The sequence below is a fragment of the Rhagoletis pomonella genome, unplaced genomic scaffold, assembly GCF_013731165.1.
Source record: "Rhagoletis pomonella isolate Grant_MI unplaced genomic scaffold, Rhpom_1.0 Rhpom_scaffold_00002, whole genome shotgun sequence".
NCBI classification, from domain to species: domain Eukaryota; kingdom Metazoa; phylum Arthropoda; class Insecta; order Diptera; family Tephritidae; genus Rhagoletis; species Rhagoletis pomonella.
The window spans coordinates 80,339,517-80,353,958 of NW_023458556.1; the positions used below are offsets into that span (position 1 = coordinate 80,339,517).

A 14,442-nucleotide genomic window follows, 5' to 3' on the forward strand; every position below is an offset into this window, starting at 1 on the left:
AAAAAAATACCTCTTTGAGGTAAAATTTTCGAGTGACGAAAGCTGAATTAGAAACACAAAATTTATGATATCAATTTCGTGACGAAAATTATGCACATTTTTTATCTGCCTTGGAAAGGTACGGAAAATTATTTTTTATTTATTCGGAACGTTGCGAAATTCCGTCTACTGCTAGAAACACAAAATAAAAAACAGAACTTTTGAACGATTCCTATGAATAAAAAAGATTTTCCGTACGTTTCCAAGTTGATATCATAAATTTTGTGTTTCTAGTTCAGCTTTCGTCACTCGAAAATTTTACCTCAAAGAGGTGTGTTATTTGATTAAAATTGACACGGAAGGGATAATAGAAAGGTTCGTAAAAGGAAAGCACAAAATTGAGTTTGTAATTTAAATTATTATATCAAAATTCTGAATAAGTTGTTAGGTTACTTAATTACATCCTTCATTTTACAAACACTGTAAGCAATAAATAAGTATTTATATGTATACATTGCTTTAATAAGCCCAACGTATAAATTTGTATATTGTATTTTTTACAAAATAGTATTATCGTTTTATTACAGGGGACTCTGTAAATGGACCTTGCATCAAATTCACATAATGAAACTTCCTAAAAGGAAAATTATATCACAAAACACTTTACTTCACACTTCATAAAAATTGCTGGAGCCTCTATTTGCATAAAAAATAAATGAGGGACAAATCAGGTCGGATGCTTGTAGGTCAGATAACTCGAACTTTGATTCATCACTCCCCGTTGAATCGAGTTGTATGCCTGTAATTGAACGTTATTTGACAACTTGATCCCAATGGGTCAAGAAGTTTTACTTCAAAAAATATGTTCTAAAAGCGATGCTTCTCAACAGTGAATGTCAAACCTCCGAGTTTACTTTTGCCAAGATAAAGCTTTTTATATAACGCTATCAAAAGTTTAGATTCTAAACGCGTCATAAAATTGAATTGTGTGTCAACATCATCGAGCAAATTGGAGTGGAACCTTAGGTATTTTTATGGTTACCATAATATTGTTTAGTTAAGTTAATGCATAAATAAAGTACTTACCTCAAACAGTAATCGGCATATCCTAAAAAAAAAAAACTAAATAAAGTAATTATTTTATTCCACTTAATTAAAATCTTAAAGATATTGTTTACATTAAAACTCCACTATTGCTATTTTTGATTTAAAATACCGGGTGCTAGTATTAATTATTGTTTTATCCCATTATGTTCCATTTCAAACATTTTCCATAAGTGCTTAGTAGCTAATGGCCAGTATGCAGCTCTCAAGAAAACGGTCAAGAAAAAATTGACTTTACTTCGTGAGTTTGTCCAAGGAATTTTGGCATCTGATACGTCACAGCCTGTTGCCTCATTCTTTTCTCCAGAGGTAATGGAGTTGGCATATATTTCTGTTGCAAAAATGGGTTGCCTTGTGCTCTTTTTTTACAAAAAAACTTTAGAAATCCGTAGTACAAAGCCTAGCAAATTTCTTAAGAACTGCGCACTGCCGTAAGGAAATTTAACACAAGAAAATTTCTTTGCCATTAGCTCAACCTGCCACCGACGGATGCCTGGATGTGCGAGAGAGTGAAGTGAGTCAAATAGCTGTAATTGTTGATAAGCTGCCGAAGTTCACTATCGTTTTGTTATGCGGCGGCGAGCTATTGCGCTGAAACAGTGGCTGAGATAGATTCTGCGGTGTCGGCTACGATATTGTCACGTCCTGATACGTGCCTGATGATAGACGTAAACTGGACTGGACTTCATACAGTCGTCAAATCCTGCCGTCCGTATCAACATATGAAATTGCTGTTGATAGAAAGAGAAAGAAGTAACGGCAACATCACCGTTATGCGCTGGTGAGTTTTCGTTAACACGTACATCGGTAGCTGGTTGAGCTATTAGACCAGTGGTGTCCAACAGAACTTGGACAAAGGGCTACTTTGAAACTATCGCTATAATACGCGGGCACCCCTAGCTTAACTTCAATCTTAACTGCGTTAACTCGTTTCACTCTTCTTATATTCAATGTATATATTCTACTAACTGATCCTTTTAAAATATTTATTTATTATTAAAGTTTATACAGTTAAGTTAAATTAATAACAGTGCATAATATTTTAATGAAGAACATTCATTTTATTGTAAACATATGGGAATGTGCTGCAATTCATACGATTTGAGATCGATGCGATCTGCAAAACCTTCTTCGGAGATTGATTAACAAAACGGCAAAATTTGGCGCTGAATCGATAGATATGACATAAGTTAAGATAACTTCTTAAAATCTGGTTTATATTGCACAGTTGTGCAGGGTAAAATCATGGTAGTTTTGACATGTTCGTCAGTCAGTACGTTTCGGTATTTGTTTTTTATAACAATTAGTTATGAAAAAGCCTGTTCCAGAAGAGTAAAAGTCTGGAAATGTTGAAAGTTTTTCTTTGTCAACTGCTCTATCCATACATCGATTTCGAGATTGCAAAGTTGTATTGAAATCATTTAGTTTTGCAGTCACATCAGTTAAAAATGCTGCCTTTGGATTTCAGGAAAATCTTTATTTCTGTCATCAAAGCTATAAATATTGAGAGCACTTTACCTTGACTCAGCCATCTTACTTCAGAGTGGTGGAATATGTGACCGAATTCACTCTCAAATTCATCGAGCAAGTCTTTGAATTGCCGATGCTTTAACGGTCATCCGCGAATCAAATTCACAATACGAATGATCGTGCTCATAACATTGTCAAGGTTGAGTGTTTTTGCAATCAGATTTTCCTTCTTTTTCACTACGTTATATATATATATATATCTTGCCCACGAGTACGAGTTTCCAAAGTCAGATTGACTAAAAATGACTCCTTAACAGAAAAATCAGAAAATACAACTCTGGTGAACACTAATAAGTGCGGAGAGTCTGAAACATCGGTCGACTCATCCATTTGTAAGGAAACCTAGTCACATTTCTTGAAATCGCTTTTTATTTGGCCATGAATATCGTTTGGAAGGTCATCAGATAACGACACATTTTTATTGCTGAGATTACGCTGTTTTTGTTTTAAAAATCCTGAAACAGAGATTCTGTCATGTCTAGCATAGAAAGATAAGAAGTGAATGAGTTCGTGAAAATTCAAAAATAAAAGCTTACTTATGTACCAAAAAAGCTTCCAATTGTTAAACTTTTCAATTCAATACAAAATATTCTGTTCATCTTCTTGTTTGCGGGCGCCTAAAATTTAGGTCGCGAGCTACCAGGCGCCCGCGAGCTACCGGTTGGACACTACTGTATTAGACTGAAGGCAATACTTGAATCGAGTTTCTTCTTCATTTGGTAGGTTGGTAGGCAAAGTAAGATTTTGGTCGGATAGTTGAATTATCTGAAGAATTAAAATATGGTTGTCAAACGAAATATTGTTAAGAAACCTTTAGATTGAAAGTTCTGAATAATATTGAAGTCTTCCACAAGGGTTGCCACATTTTTTTAATAAAATTCAATTAGTTTAAACGAAATATTATAATACTAGCAGACCCGGCATACTTCGTCCCGCCCAAAATTAATTTTATCATTGAAACACTTTGGTTCAACATTTTCACCAACAATTCACGTTTACGATTTCAATTGGCATGCTCATCGGCTAAGATTATGGTTTGGTGGTCGTTAGCCGCCTTAAAGAATCTAACGAAAGTATTATGTCCGTGAAGAAGTTCTTGAAATCCTCTAATTGTGCAGCATTCCATAGAACGGTTAATCTCACAACGAAATAAATTTGAAGAACATTTCCTTTTCACTCCCTGGCGACAACAATGAACCGGTTCTATAGTGAATCTGCCCCAGAAACTTTATAGTATAGTTGGTGACAATTTCAAAATGGATGCGTATAATTAATTTAAATTTGACTTTTCAAAACGGTGGCAACCCTTTTCAAGATATATTCAAACTACAGCTTTTCTAATTCTCTTGAATTGAAGTTGAATTTGATTTTTTTTAAAGGTGGCAGCCCTCTTCCATGAGTAGATAATGATTTTATATAACTCCATACCAAGTTCCAGTATCTACCAAAAATATTTCCTGAGAAATACAGTATGAAAAAATCCGTTTGTATGGGAGGTGCCATGCCCCCTTGTCTAATCGAGATTAAATGTATCCTATATTTTAAGTTGGCCTAAATGACAGGAGTGTACAAAATTTCATAATGATCGGTTGAGTAGTTTAAGCGTGAAAGCGTAGCAAACAAACAAACTCACTTTCTGATTTATAATATTAAGTAAGGACTAGGTCGCCCTCACTCGGTTCGCTGAGTGTATGAAATTTCTACGTGCTACATTGAGTAAAATATATTTCAAGAAAACTCAATTAAGGAGGTTTAAATTTTGTTTAACCATCTTCAAAATAATTTCAAACTACTTAAAACTTTCTTTCTAACTTATAATACTTTTTCAATTAACATATCCCCTGAACTCAATTTGAGATTTTAAACAGATGGAAACCCCTTACATGTAGTTTTAAAATGAAGCCATTGTAAAACCATTTCGATCGATACCCATATTGTAATAATTCATTTAAATTATTGAATAGTTTGAATTTAACCTTTTAAACAGTTGGAGATCTTTTTAAACCTGTTTCGCGTGACGCTCATATATATTCTGATACATATTCAAAACCAGTTAGATTCATACCAATCTATAATCTATAATAATATATATGTTGAAAGCCGGTTTTTTTGTGTCCGCAAAGCTCGAGAACGGCCAAACCGATTTTTTTGAAATTCCGGACACCTGCTGCAGACGCCCCAATGATGGTTATAGGCTAAAGAAATTCCCTCTTTTTTAATTTGGCTGGATAGTTGAATTAAGTTTTTAAATTCGTTATTATAAAAATATATATTTCAAACATCATTTTGCATATAAATATTTGCCCATTGGACCTTTTACATATTTGCCAATCATGCTTTTAAAAATAAGAAACCTAATTGGATTGGCCACTGATGGAGCCAATGCTATGGCTGGAGACTTGGGCGGGCTGAAAACATTATTGAGTGCAGAGACCGATTTATTTTATATAAAGTGCACATGCCACTCACTCCATCTTTGCTTAATCTACGCTTGTAACGCATTGAGGCACTGTGCCGCATCATATATTCTAGTTTATTTTCCCACAGTCTAAAGGGGATGCATGAACTGAAGGAATTTCTGGACTACTTACTGTTCGGTAGAACCCCACAAAATCTTGGATATATCTCAAACACGATGGCTTTCACTAGAAAGCGTTGTGTTAAGAATAGTTGAGCAATGGAATAGTTTGAAACTTTATTTTATTTCCTGCTTTTATGAAAAAAACGGTATGCGATCTGCAGACCTGGCAGAAGGAATGTGATGCAAAACCAAATGCTATTTTTTATTTCTATCGTATATTTTGCGCATAGATAGCAATCTTAGCAAAGAGTTCCAAGCTGAAAGCCCTCGTTCGCCATTCATATACAGTATCGGTCATATCTATAGCACGCCATTTCAAAGTGATACTGTGTGCCACTTATGTTTATTTATTTATTTTTAAGAATTTTCAATTAAAATACAGTTCTTTCTCTAACAAAATCCATGTAAACCCAAGTTAAAAAATTTGTATAAAACTACAAAAAAGTGCAACAAATTTTCACCTAAATTTCAAACTTTTTTCTCAGAAGTGTTTGAATTTTTCTGAATACACAGTTTTTAGTCTGATAATGTGCAAGTTTCAAGTGGCTAAAAGTTACCGTTGATTTTTTAGAATTTTTTTCGCCAAAGGTGTTGTGGTTTTCTTCGATATACAAATAAATTGAGTTTATTCATTATATGGAAGCCAATGCGACAAAAAACATTCTAAAAAATTAACGGTAATTCGTAGCCACTTGAAATTTGCACATTATCAGACTAGAATTGCAGGGGCTAAAAAACTGTGTACTCAAAAAAATTCTAACACCTTTGGGAAAAAAGTTTCAAATTTAGGTGAAAATTTGTTACATTTTTGGAGCTTTCTACAAATTATTGAACTTGGGTATATATGGGGTTTATCTGAGAATGAACTAAATTTTAATTGAGAATTCTTAAAAATAAATAAATACACATAAGGGGCACACAATATCACTTGGAAATGGCGTGCTATAGATATGACCGATACTGTATGCAACTATCAAAGCACATTAAATCTTAATTTTGAGTAACTTTATTAAAAAAGATGCGATCAGTAACAATGTTAATGGGTAGGTTCAGAAGGCGCAGCAGTTGAGCCCAACGTTGCTAACAAAATCAGTGATCGTTATGTGCCTTCTGAACGGCTTGATACATTAGCTGTCAAATTCAATTCTCAAAGGTACACACCAACATGTTGCCTCAAATGAACAGAAAAATATTACGATCATCTAACACGCAACTGTTCAGTTGATCAGAAATATACAGCAACGCGTTCAGAAGGTGCAATCGCAACGGTTACTGAGCTGTTGCGCCTTCTGAACGTGCACAATATTGATTTTAAAAATAAAAATGATCATTAAGGCGAATTAATATAAGGTGATAGCAGGAGTACAAAAACAAAAATTTACATGTATTTTGTTTTTGCTTTGGTGGCATAAACTGTCAAAATCTGTAAGAGTATGTGTAGAAATTCAAACAAAATTTTTCAATTTGATATCAGAAACCCTGCGGCGAAACACACACACAAAATCAGCTGAGCTAGTAACACCACCTTATTAATTCGCCTTGATGATCATATTAAAATATTTGACATTTTTGTTGGAACGACAGCAGATGTTTATGAAAAGTAATGTCAATTATTCTGAAATTCTTGAAGTTAAAACCAAAATACATATTCAAATTTTACATAGAGCTTTTGGACCAAATAAATTTAAGATTTGATTTTAAGCGTAAAGATTAGGGATATTAATTCTTTGGCTTTTTACGATCAAATATCGTCGTTTCAACTTTCTCTAAACTACATTTGCATGATAAGCAGGGGGGTTTTTCCCGATTTCAAACTGTTTCGATATTATGCTGAATTAGAGTTAATGAAATAATTGAACCAAGTTTGGTAGAAATCTACCGAGATATTGTATATATTGTAGAATAAATTCCTATAAGTGTGTAGCAGTCTTACTTATTGTTAAGAGCGTGTTGTAACTATTAACTTGAAGTAAATTAGCGTCCTCAATTATTGGAATTTCAGAATTTTCGGATGTCTGAAATTTACCGTTATACGGGAAGTGGGTGTAATTTCTTCCTTGTACTATAGTTATTAAGTGCACCAAGTTTGGTAGAAATTGATTAATCAGTTACCGAGATACACACTTGTGGTCATAAGGGGGCGGCGGCCCGCCCATTAGCCAAAAAATGTATAATAATCTAATTTTGTGCTAAGTGGTTATTGTAATTCGGTAGGTTCAGTAGTTACTGATTTATAGCAGTTTTCGTGTTTCTGTAAATTACCGTTATATGGGAGGTGGGCGTGGTTATTCCCCGATTTCAAGAATTTTCAATGGATTTCTTAGCTAGGCCCTAGGCAAGGCTTGTACCGAGTTTGGGAAGCATTGGTGAAGCGGCTACTGAGATACAGCATTTCATCGAAAGTGGGCGAGGTCACGCCCATTTTCCAAATATTTCATAATAATACTATTTTTTGCCCAAATTCGACTTCACATACTAATTTTCAACAATTTGGATCCAATGTTATTTCAGTAAACATTAGTAGTTTTTGCATTTTTCGAAAATATCGTTATATGGGAAGTGGGCGTGGTTACAGTCCGATTTCGCCCATTTTCGATACCAACCTACCTTGGGTAAAGGGAAGCCTACCTACCGAATTTCGTTGGGATATCTAAATTTTTGCTCGAGTTATCGTGTACACGGACGGACAGACGGACATTCTAAGCATTTATGTATACATTTGTCTATATCTATCTCGATTCGTTTTGGCTGTTGTGCACAAGTGCGCTCGGGTATAAAAATTGCTTCTAAATTGTATAATATAAATAATAAATAAATGGGTTTGAAACCTACTTTTTTATTTAAAGTGGCGTTTTTATTTTTCCTCTCTAACATCTGTATTTATTTTAAAGGACTTTGTAATGTCAACGATATGATTAATTCCAAAAATTATTTAAAAAATTCAATGCATTGTAGAATAAAAATATGGGTACCAAATAAAAGGAAGCAAAGAAGGAACAAAATTTCTTTAGAATTTAAAAAAATTTAGATTTTTTTGATTCGCAAGGACGAATGGTAATTTGTTAAGCTGATAAAGTTAGAAGGACGAAATTCGAAGATGTTATCGAGTTTATATAAGTCCTTAACATATAACTTTTTTCAAAAACAAATATTGCGAAATTTCAAGGATAAAATTTGTTAAAAGGACATTTTCAATACTTAACAGTCCGTATGCACAAAAACATTTAGTCTGATTAAATTCTACAGAATTTTCTTTTTAACTTGATACCCATACCTCTTCTCAAACACAATTCACAGAATTTTTTAAATCCCTTTGGAATTACTTACGTCAGGGTGAAAAACTAAAAACGCAATTTTACATATTTGGGCCAGAGTTTCACGAATATATTGATTTTTGTGTGAAAAATTTACTCTCGCACGGTGTTATATGTATAATGAGCTAGACATTTATGAAAAAATTGTAATTATTCAATTAAAAAAATAAATATAGCCAATACTGGTCAAGAAAATTAGTTTCTATTATTGCCATCAGTGCAAATTACAAATCTTGAAATCCAATCCCGGGATTTTCGGGACCTAACAAGTTGCAAATAATAACACCAGCTAAGGTAGTTTCTGTAGAAGATTTACCAATTTTACCTCTTTTGTTAAAGTTGCCCCATCTCAAAGATTGCGATCCTGATATAATCACCACGGAGTGGAATTTATTGAGATAGTTAATATTTCCAGTGACTTGGATACTGATAAGTTTTGGGAAAAAGTTTATTCTGTTAAAAATGGGATGAATGAAAATAGCTCGTGTAGCGCCAGCTGTTTGCCAGATACTTCTGTATGTGTATGTATGTGTGGAAGAAGTGGACCAAACATAACCCTGCAGCGGAAATACTAGTACAGAACTAGTGAGTTCACTAGTTTTCGGGAGTCGAATACCGGTACCTTGCAAATCTAACGGGTGATTTTTTTGAGGTTAGGATTTTCATGCATTAGTATTTGACAGATCACGTGGGATTTCAGACATGGTGTCAAAGAGAAAGATGCTCAGTATGCTTTGACATTTCATCATGAATAGACTTACTAACGAGCAACGCTTGCAAATCATTGAATTTTATTACCAAAATCAGTGTTCGGTTCGAAATGTGTTTCGCGCTTTTTTATCGACAAATTTTGTTCAGCGATGAGGCTCATTTCTGGTTGAATGGCTTCGTAAATAAGCAAAATTGCCGCATTTGGAGTGAAGAGCAACCAGAAGCCGTTCAAGAACTGCCCATGCATCCCGAAAAATGCACTGTTTGGTGTGGTTTGTACGCTGGTGGAATCATTGGACCGTATTTTTTTCAAAGATGCTGTTGGACGCAACGTTACGGTGAATGGCGATCGCTATCGTTCGATGCTAACAAACTTTTTGTTGCCAAAAATGGAAGAACTGAACTTGGTTGACATGTGGTTTCAACAAGATGGCGCTACATGCCACACAGCTCGCGATTCTATGGCCATTTTGAGGGAAAACTTCGGAGAACAATTCATCTCAAGAAATGGACCGGTAAGTTGGCCACCAAGATCATGCGATTTGACGCCTTTAGACTATTTTTTGTGGGGCTACGTCAAGTCTAAAGTCTACAGAAATAAGCCAGCAACTATTCCAGCTTTGGAAGACAACATTTCCGAAGAAATTCGGGCTATTCCGGCCGAAATGCTCGAAAAAGTTGCCCAAAATTGGACTTTCCGAATGGACCACCTAAGACGCAGCCGCGGTCAACATTTAAATGAAATTATCTTCAAAAAGTAAATGTCATGGACCAATCTAACGTTTCAAATAAAGAACCGATGAGATTTTGCAAATTTTATGCGTTTTTTTTAAAAAAAAAGTTATCAAGCTCTTAAAAAATCACCCGTTACCAGCCATGCTTTCTACTGTCGCATTTAACATGGAGTTGTCCTAGGAGGTGACAATTGACTCCCGCTGCGTAACTTTTCACTAGTACTTGTAGTAGTAACATGTAACCTGTAACCGAACCACTTTTTTTTTCGTTGTGCACTTCACAGATACTTTTTCATAATTAAAAAAAAAAAACGAAAATAAAGATCTTAAATTATATGTTCTGCGTTGTGAGATTTGAACTGGAACACTTTCGGTCGCAATTAATTGCAGCCAGCATCTTTGCGCACCCAGCTACAGGCACAACATAAGAATGTGCTTTCAAATGTTCGCTTTGAATCAAGCCAGGCGACGATTTGTTCAAATTTAAATTTGTCTTTGCTATTGTCTTTGCTATTTATTTTCCTGTGATCGAACGTACAAAAGCTGCAGCGTGGCGTTGTTTGAAATTTTATTATTGGGCTGAACTGATTCTTGATAATTTTAACAAAATTGTCACTTTAACGCGCTATATCTCAGTCGTTTGTGTATCGAGCGATTTGAAATTTTCACACAATAAACTACAAACTATTGCAAAGAATTTAAGTTTAACACCACTTCTTAATACTCACTACAAATAAAACTACAGGTTCATAACTTTTTTATGAGAATTAAGAGGGTGTTTGTTTTCAAATGCAAAAGCTGTGCTATAAAGTTTGAAATAAATTTTTTGTTTCAAAACAGTGTTGTAGATGACTATGTGGGAAGTTTTTGCGAAAGTTTCAGAATTAAACATCAAGTAGTTGCAAAGTTATAACAATATTATAATGACTCACACGGTTAGCAGATTAGGGCGCTGCGCTCTAAAAGGCTTTATAACTCGGAAAAGTAAAAAAAAGTACTTTTTTATTAGTGATTTATATGTAAAAAGACTTGATATTTCGATTGAGATAACTAAAAACAATATTAAAAATGACCATAATTCAGAAAAATTACAAATAAATTTTCGTTCAGAATTTTCACCATGAAAATGGGAAAATTTTGGAAAACGCTCAGTGCCATCGCATAGCCCGTACAAAAATCTATAGAAATCATAGTTTTCGAATCATTTTTCCTATTTTATGTTTGCTTCGCAGCTAGTCGAACAGTAGCTTGTTTTGCACCGCTCAGGGCGCAGGGACATTTGACGTGAATTGCCCCCAAAATAATTTAAGAAATAGAAATGTTATGTAAAAAGGGGTATCTACATATGTATTGCTTTATTTTGGTACTTTTAAGTCCGATATTTGCGTGGTGGTCACACGAGGGAAACATAACATGGATAAGTATTCAAAATATATTATTTGTATTTAGATGATAAATAACAAATTCCTTTATGTAATAAGGGAGCACTATTATATTAAAACGGCCAATAACCTTTAGAAAGTGCAATATGTAACCAATATCTCGATTTATTACTACCTGGATCATAATATGCTATTGGAACTAGTAATGTAACTAGTACGAAAGCGACAATTGTCTCCGAACCCGCTGCAGGGAAGTAAATCGTACATCTATGTTAGCGGAGTGTGTATGTATGTGAGGATGTGGATCGAACATACGTGCATAGGTAGTGTAATCTAACATCTTTGTTGACCAAATGTGCCTGTAGGCGGTCGTGGATGTTTGATCGAACATAGTTGGTCAAACGTTAATGATATGATACTCAGAGAAAGTTCGGAGTGCTCGGTAAAACGAAAGTTAAAGGTGTATGGGTAAAAGCGGTTTTTCCTTTTAGTTTCCCATGTACACAAGTACCTAGGTATGTAGGTACATTATATACTTACAGATACCGATTGAGCCAGTTAGCCATGCCAGAGGGTATAAAATGACCCAGATGGTGGCGAACGGGTCAGATGTGAAAGTTACGGTGCCATCGCGGTTATTTTCGAGTGTTTAGTGGTAAAAGTTATCAAAAGTAAAAAAAAGGTGTTAAAATATACTAAGTTTATATATGTATATGCATCGGTGTATACTGGTGCGAATTGTGCGTTTCTTTTTTTACGGATCTGTGGCACCGGTGATCACTAAGCTGTAATATAGAGTCAAATTTGGAACGGGAGGTAAGTACCACTTAATGCTATAACTCAAATCTGCATATACATACATATGTGTACATACGACTGCCAGTCACCTAAGTTATGTAGGCGGCAGGCAAAAGTATAACCCTGTAACCGCTCAACTACTGCCCTAGCCAATGTACTAAGTGAGTGTGTTCTTTTTCTTCCAGGTCGCCTGCAATTTATTAATGTAAGCGAAAGGACCTCCACTCGCTTGCCACCCAAAAAAAAAAAAAAGCCACGGTTTTGAGGAATCTGCGCCAATCCCAACGATCTCCGCACAGGAACCGATACTCAGGGCTACAATAAGAAACGCAAGCACACATTCGCACGTACCTACAGCGAATATCTTTGCCACTAGCCTCGAGCTACAGGAAGCACATTAACACACATCCGCACGTACTAGCGACATAGGTTTACTTGCACTAAGGGAACAAAAGCCACCTACATACATACATCACATCAATTGCACAGCACACTATTCACGGATCACATCACATCACAGCAAAAGACATCAACATCAACGCCCTTCCAGTGGGAGCAGCGACGCGGGAGCATACATAAGTGGGGCGCTACGCCTACGCCACGGACCAGCAGCAGCGCCGAAAACACAGCGATCAGCTCTTTTGTTATTTTCTTAGTTATGGTCATTTGCATAGGTTTCTTGAATTCTCTTAAATTTGTACTTAAAGTTGTAGTTATCTTTTTCACAGCCGTATTCCTTTGCTTTTTAAATTCCGTTTTTCAGTTTAATAAGTAAAAATACATATGTATATGTATATGCTATTGCCAGGTATTTAGTTTTTAGGGAAATTTGCATTTAGCATATAATTTTTGTAGTAGCACATCTGAGTAACATGTAAGTAGATCACTGATTCATATGCGTTTTGTTTGCTGTTACTCAGAATTTTAGTTTTAGCGATATCACCTTTTTTTTTGCTTTTTCTTCAACTGCATGTTGACTTACTTATGTACATAGGTTTATGAGCGGACATATATAAGCATATACATACGCCCATACATACTCTGATGAATATTTGCATGTATGTATGTATGTACGTATGCCCGTATGTAGTTGCTTATACACAGGTACACAAGTTATATTTTGCACACTTTTTGCAATCCCCGTTTTAGACGGCATAGCACTTTCTTAGATTTTTTTGGTCAGTTTATGATTATTATCAATTTTTAGTTTTTGTATGTAGTAATTTTTTTATTCAGCATTTGTGTCAATAATTAAGTTGCTGACTTAGAAATGACAGACTGTTAGATAGACGGACTAATGTCAGGCTTAGGGGGCGTTGTAAGAAGGTGAGGAGTCACGACAACGCCCAAGGCTTCGCGTGGAATTCACGTAGACGGAGGGTGGGATGACTCCACCTGACAGGACAGGACAGGACCATTTCTCGGTAGTGCCTTCTTTTCTCATATTCTTATTTTTTTTTGTTATTTGTGACCATCCGCACTTGTATTTCTCAATATCACCAGGCACGATTAACTTTTTGTTTGTGTAGCGACTACCAAGGCAGGCGGAAATGACAAGTTTTTCTTCTTGCATTCCACTATCATATTTACTTTATTTCTATCGGACGTGTAGGGTCAGGGGGGTATCATCACTTATGATCATCACAGGTGATTTGTGCCCAACTGGCAAATATGGGGGTGTGGCCAGTCTCATCTTCAGAGTGCCTTCTATGGACGCCAGGGTACTTAGAAGTGGGAGCTGAAGATGCGACTGTGGCAAAATAAGAATTTTTAAGTTTGTTGAGTTAGACCATTATGGTGCCGTGTATGCGGTCTAGCATCGCATGCATGTTATGCTATGAGATTTCTCAGCAGGGGAGTATTGAACATGAGGGGTGTTAAGGGTAAGTGTAGCAGCGCGATTGGAGCCAAGACTCCGAAGGCTGTTGTGCTACACTTGTTAATGGCAAAAGGGGGTTTAGATGACTTTGACATTGGACAGTAGACTAACGGACCAACACTCCTTCAATGACCTCGCCAAGGCAACACCAACACACACCGAAGTAAATCTAAATATATGTCTACTTACGTAAAGCAACAACAAAACAAAATCCTAAATTGTACGTACAATTTTTAAAAAAAAGGGAACAAATAAAAATAACTCACTTTGTTGAAGACGGCGACCAATTTAAATGAAACGCACGAAATATTTATAGCAATACAGTTTTGTATAGTTTTAATATCTGATGGATGTGGATAAAATTTGATCAGTAAAAAGAAAACTCATTACAATCTAAAGCAACTTACTTATTCGTGCTCTTCGTGTGATT

The 14,442-nt window shown here is 35.4% G+C and overlaps 1 protein-coding gene across 1 annotated transcript in view; it reads right to left on the reverse strand.

Annotated features, from left to right (window-relative positions):
- The window catches only part of LOC118734102 (dopamine D2-like receptor), a gene marked incomplete at its 3' end in the record, with an annotated part of 499,124 nt that overhangs the window by 291,687 nt on the left and 192,995 nt on the right, over positions 1-14,442 (reverse strand). Inside the window, 1 exon segment of the mRNA XM_036463808.1 lies at positions 1,066-1,087.